The sequence below is a fragment of the Bos javanicus genome, chromosome 6 (genome assembly GCF_032452875.1).
Source record: "Bos javanicus breed banteng chromosome 6, ARS-OSU_banteng_1.0, whole genome shotgun sequence".
NCBI classification, from domain to species: Eukaryota; Metazoa; Chordata; class Mammalia; order Artiodactyla; family Bovidae; genus Bos; species Bos javanicus.
The window spans coordinates 70,207,479-70,214,258 of record NC_083873.1 but is presented as its reverse complement, the minus strand read 5'-3'; the positions used below and the strand labels follow the sequence as shown (position 1 = coordinate 70,214,258).

At 41.6% G+C, this 6,780-nt stretch overlaps 1 pseudogene; it reads right to left on the bottom strand.

The window, feature by feature from the left end:
* Positions 1-6,105: 6,105 nt before the first annotated feature.
* Positions 6,106-6,571, bottom strand: LOC133250101 (mitochondrial pyruvate carrier 2-like; annotated as a pseudogene).
* Between the last annotated feature and the right edge of the window lie 209 nt (positions 6,572-6,780).

The window sequence follows — 6,780 nt, the reverse complement described above, 5'->3', positions numbered from 1 at the left end:
TAACTTTTTACACAAATCATATGTTTAAAAAAACACAAAAAATGAAAATATTTTTGATCCTACAGTACAGTACCTTGAAAAGCACAGTAGTACAGTACAACAGCTGGCATACAAGGGCACGCTCACATCTTTGAAGGTTCACAACGCATAGGTTCATACGTAGGGGACTCACGTCAAGTAACTTCTCCAATGTCACAGAACTAATAAGTAAAGGAGACAGACCTCAAACTAGGCTCCAGACTCCAGACTCCCAATCATTGCTTCTCAAGGAACTCAGGACAGACACCAAAAATCCAAGTCCTTAAGTTTTTACATTCTCAGTATGGTATAGTGGTTAAAAGCACACACTCTAGAGTCAGGTAAAGCTGTGTTTTAATTTCATGTCCATTAGTACTAACCTGGGTAAATTATTTAAGCCTAATTCACCGAATCATTTAAGCCCTCTAAGCGCTCTCTCATCGACATCATCTCCGTCCTAGCGTGTGTCTCGTAAGATTGCTATGTAGATTAAGTGTAAATTGCTTTACACAGTGCCTGGCACAAAGCACCTACTGGAGATGCACGTGCATAAATAGACACAGGGATGTAGATGGGAGGCTTGAGACTCCATTCAAATTATTCAGTTTCTATTCAATCACATTTTGCCATTAAAGAAAATATGGCTAGAGAGAGTTGTTGAATCAAAAGACCTAAGTAATAAAGGGAGACAGGGAGCAGGAAAAAATTGGATTCTAGAATCCAGTTTTCACAGGGGACTTCCATTTAATACACTCACAGGGCCTGGGAGAACAGGCTGAGAATCAGCCTTCCAAATGCAGCCATTGGCAATGTTCAGGTCTTATTCTGAGATGGCTGAGTGCAGGGAGAGGAAAAGGATGCACACAGGTGAAGTCCTGCTCCAAACAAAGGAGAAGAAGAGGGAACATGTCAGCTGCACATGGTGTAACAAACAAGGAGGGAAGAAGACTATTAGGCAACCCCGACTATTGTCTAGTTCATTAGGAAGACAAACTCAGCCTCAGAAAAGGAATATCAGGGGCGGAACATTAAATGAAACTTTGCACATTAGGTCTCTTAAGTGTCACATTAAACACTTGAGACAAAGACTCAGAATCCAGAAAATACAACACACTAGTGAATATAACAAAAAAGAAGCAGATGCGCAGAAGCATAGAACACACTAATGATTACCATTGGGGAGATGGGTGCAATCCAGGGTCAGGACATTGCGAGGTACAAACTATTGTGTGTACAGTAGGCTACAAGGATATACTGTACAACACAGGAAATACAGCCAATGTTTTGCAATCACTGTAAATGGAGTGTAACCATTAAAAATTATATACTAAAAAATACCACGGCTGATGAAAGCATCTATAGTGAAAAATAAAATGAAAATGAAAACAAAATCATATTGCCTAGTAATAAATGTTTTGATTTTAAGATGCATAATAATTGAAGGAGGGTATTCAAAATAAGATGTCTCATAATTTCAAAGATGTTTTAGAAAGTGTTAAAAATTTGCAAGAACTTACAGAAGACAACAAATGCAAAATCACCTCGGAGGTCTTTTTTCACAGTTTCAGGAAAGAAAATAAGGCTGGTAGTGGAAAATTACATTGGATGTTTTTAAATCACCATTCCAGCTTCTTCCCTGGAGCCTAGAAACATTCCTGCATTCATCCACTAGGTTTGGACTGTTACAGGATCACTGAAAAACAGCGAGGAATAATTAATATGGCAGAAACCCATCAAGTTGTCTCTGTAAGGTCAAGTGCATGATGTGTAGAATACAATTAGGAGGTTAAAATGGCCTGTCAACTTTTACAGTATTAGCTGTTTGTAGGGGTCAATACCTTTCAAGGATATGGGCCCAAGAATGAAATTTCTAAGGAGCTGTTAGAATTGTGGAAACTTTTGCATTGGCTTTAACCACCTAAGGCAATACATTTTTTAAATCCCTTAAAATATTAAAAACACATAACATTTTAAAACCATCAGGTACATTCTGGAGTCAGTAGTAAGTGAAACAAACAAATATATCCACTAAATTGAAATCTTTAGTTCCATTCTGGTCAAATTAAAGTGTAGCAAACAATTTTCTGACCTCTGCTCCCAAGTCATACCGGACCTTTGGAAAAACCATCTCTTTCACCATAAAGCAATTTGTGAGATGAGAGAAAAGAGTGGAAGAGAGGGAGCATCTAAGACTTCGTTATGATATCCTAAACATTGATAAAATTTTAATTAAATTAACAAGTGTATGGTAATTATCAATCAGAATCTCTAAGGTTCATACATGGATATCTGTGCATCAGGATTTGGTTCAGGAAGAATTTGGGGACATAGCTAAAAGGAGAGAGCTAACTTAAGTATGCATGTTTTTGGAGAGGGGTTGCTAGAAAGAGGAAGAAAAATGAAGAGCCTCTTGTCACACTGTATTCTCATGGCTAAAGGTCCCCAGTGACCAGCATGACCACTCCCACCTCTTATGAAGGCCAAATGGTTCTAGTCATAAATAGATGGGCAAATATGTGTTTATATGTATGAATATGTCTTTAGACATATATATGCCATTAAAATATTTATTGAACACCAATTATGTGCTAGATACTCTTTCAAGCATTTTTAATACATGATCTCATTTAATTCATGAAACAGCCCTAGAAGAAAGAGGTATTTTCCCCATTTATTGAGCAAAAACCCAGGCTTCTATAGGTTATGTAACTTGCTCAAAATGACCCAGCTAATAACTGCACTCTGAAGTCTTTGCTTGTACCACAGCATGCTGTTTATCCAACCACCAATGGCCTCCCTCTTTGAGAAAAGAGGCTCCAACCAAGTGATTGGGAGCTAGGTTCACTAGGTTCATTAGGACCACCCTGGATGTCCTAATTGACTTTGGGGGACTTCCCTGCACATCCAGCGGTGAAGACTCTGCTTCCAATGCAGGGGGTGTGGGTTCCATCCCTGACAGGGGAACTAAGTTTTCCACAAGCCATGCAGCATGACAGAAAAAAAAAAGAAAATCACAAATTGACTTTTGTGACTTTAGAAAATTACTAAAGTGCCCTGGGGCTTCCCTGGTGGCTCAGCGATAAAGAATCCGCCTGCCAATGCAGAAGACGTGGGTTCAGTGCCTGGGTCGGGAAGCTCCCCTGGAGAAGGAAATGGCAACCCACTCCAGTATTCTTGCCTGGGAAATTCCATGGACAGAGGAACCTGGTGGACTACAGTCCATGGGGTTGCAAGGTGTCCGACACGACTGAGCAACTAAAACAACAGCAAAGTGCTCCGAATGCCTCTCCAGATTTCCCCATCTCCCCTCCTTCTAGTTGGTCTTCTGCCTAAACTGCTAAAGGAAACCAGACAAAACAATGTAGGACAGACCAAAGCCAGGCTCTATTAACTACGTTAAAACATGTGCCTCTCAGTGCATTGTGTAACTCCAAAAGATTTTATGCCAATAATTTCAACTCCCAGTGACCCCCTTTCTTGAACCCATGTTCCTGTTTAATTGTGACCATCATCATGGCGGGAGCGGATTTCCACTGGCTGTCCTTTGCCAGGTATCAGAGGTCCTATTTCAAGGTTCATATTCCTAAGATTCTTCAGTGTACCACCCAGTTCTGACTCATAAAACACAATGAGGAATTTGCAACACTGATTTTTGCCATTGGCATAAAATTAGCCACCTAATTCCATGTATGCAGAGGATTTTTTTCCTAATTACTTCTTTATTAAACTACTCATGTCACAGCAAGAGGGCACGCTAATGTTACTGTACCTCAGAAACTTAATGAGATGGGGAGCCGGGGGTCTTCCCTCTGCCCTCCTCCCTGCACGGGCCTGGCAGGTCCTGCCCCACAGACCTCATCTGTAGGCTGCCTTGTCCTCGGGTACAGTTTGGACACTGGGCAGGAGAGCCGCAGCTAGAGTAACTCGTGTCCCGTCTCCCTCTGTGTGTGGGTTCACTGTGGTTTTCTGTGTCCCTCAAAGAAGCCACAGCTCCTGTCATGTGACCCTCCCCAAAAATCTCTCTCTCTGATTTCCATCAACCGTCCTCTTTATATCCAGGGGTGACGGCTCCCTGTGTGTGCTAGCCTTGGGCTCCTGCACCATCTCTTGTGTTGTCTCCCTAAACTCTGTCCTCATCTCTCTTTTTTTTTTGTCTTTAAAAAGTCTTTTATTTATATTTGCATTAAAAATTTGATAACACCATTACAAGTTTAGCAAAGAAAGAAAAATACTCATAACCTAAATACAACTCATAATTTTTGTTAACTCCCTGTTAATAGTCAACATTTTTAACAGTCATAAACATGACATATGAATAATTTCATATCCTGCTTCTTCACTTAACCTGCCATTATTCACATTTTCCCATATATTTTGAAAGTTTATGACTTTCTAAATTGCAGTATTGTTGATTTACGACATTATATTATTTTCAGGTGTAGCACATGGTGATTCAAAATTTTTATAGATTATGCTCCACTTGCAGTTACTATAAAATATTGGCTGTATTCCCTGTGCTGTCCAATATATCCTCCTAGCTTATTTTGTACATAGTAGTTTGTACCTCTTAACCCCGACCCTAGCTTACCCTGCCCCCACTTTCGTAAAATGCTCCCTTTATTAAACTCCCCCAAATACCCATTTGGCATGAACACTCTCTTCCTGTCTCCCGCACTCTGATAAATACAGATGGCATTCATGTGACTTGAGATTTTCCATGTGTGATGACTGCCTGTTTCATCAAGTGACGTCGTTAGAGGCTGAATCTACCTGTGCGCTGCATGGCTGTGATTTCACTACAACCAAGCTTTCCCTTGTGTGGGAAGGAAACACTATGGTAAGTGTATCATCAGGGTGTCATGCAGATGAAATGACGCCTAAATGTCTTCTGACAGAGGTTAGTCTAGGGGTCAGACTGGCCCACAAAGTCCACCTGAGTCCTCAGTAAGCCAAAATGAGGAGGGGAGGGATAAAATAGAGGTTTGGGACTAACATACACACCCTACTATATGTGGGCTTTCCCGGTGGCTCAGAGGTAAAGAATCTGCCTACAATGCAGGAGTCGCACAAGATGGGGATTCGATCCCTGGGTCAGGAAGATCCCCTGGAGGAGGGCACGGCAACCCACTCAAGTATTCTTGTCTGGAGAATCCCATGGACAGAGGAGTCTGGCGGGCTACAGTCCATAGGATCACAAAGAGTCGGACACCACTGAAGCAACTTAGCACACACATATGTATGCCCTACTATATGTAAAGTAGATAATCAACAAGGACTTACTGTATAACACAGGGAATCGACCCAATATTCTGTAATAACCTATATGGAAAAGAATCTGAAAAGGAATGGATATATGTATACGCATAACTGAACCACTTTGCTGTACAACAGCAACTAACAATATTATAAATCAACTATACCCCAACACAAAATAAAAATTAAATTTAAAAAAAGGCCAAAATGAAACACACAAAAATGGAGACTTGGCATGAAGAAGTAAAGATGATCATCCCATCGAGTTTCTTAGAGGAAACCAGAACTTTCTCCTGGAGATCATCCAGACTCCGGTTTTCCAAGTTGTTTTCTAGATCCCTTGTGTACCCTACAGTTGAGAACACGTCCTAATATGTATTGTTAATATGCCCGAGGATGAGATTAAGTCCTTTCAAAACCTTCACTTCAGGTTGGGAGGCCAATCAAACCAGGTCTCTGCCTTTGAGGAGGAGAGCCACAGCTGCTTTGGACAGAACCTGGGCCCAGAGTGGGGTTTGCTCTGCTCAGTGTTGGAGACCAACAAGCTCTTCTGCCCTTTCCTGAGACCCCAAGAGGGAATGTCATAGAAAGAAGTAAAGCCACAGCTTTGGTTTTGTTGGTTTTACTTACTTATCTGTTTATTATTAAAACTTGCTTTTTTTTTTCCTATTGAATCAAGTGCCATCTCCCAATTACAGTTAGATTATCATGCTTTACAAATATCAGCACAGTTAGCATCACCTCATCAATAACTGAAATAATAAATCAAACTGTTACTAGGTCTCAGTGGTTATGTCCACATCTAGATTGTTAGGGATTTATATGGTCAGGAACTCATTTGTTTGCTTTAGCTTTTAGCTTTCTTGGTTATATCTCCAAATTCGAAAGAGGTGAGAGGTTCTTGCTGTCATGACAAAGAATTCAGCAGCAAACAGACTCCAGTTTGGGGAAACAATTATAAGTCAGTAAACCCTGCAGTCAAACCCAAATAAACCCTGTAGTCATCAAAACAGAAGATTGGACTGTGCTGAAATTTTCTGCAGGTCTGGCCATGTCAGCCAGTCCAGCACACACCTATGTGTTTTCACTAACTGAAGCCCAGAAAAATACTCTTCCAGGACCTGCCGGGAGTTGCACATCAGCCTCGATTTCTCAGGAACCAGGAGCTCCAGCTTATCAAGGACCTGATGGTAGGTGGCCTGCAGTCCCCAGGTGCCGGGCACTGACATCTCTGCAGATGAGTGACTGTGGGCCACCAGGTGGGAGAGTGGCCGCGTGCTCGTCCCTGGCTGGCCATGGAGAGCAGCTTGTCATTTCCCACTGCCTTGCACCCTCCTCTCCTCCAGGGAGCTCTTTCTGTAGCTCAGCCTGCTTCCCTGTGAACCTAGTGGCCCGTCCCAGAGATTGTTTATTTTTTTCCATGAAGAGGAAGAAGGCTATAAAGTAGCAAAAGTTGGCCTGACAGTCAAGGAACCTGAGCTTCTGTCTCCTACTTGACTTTTGGCAAGC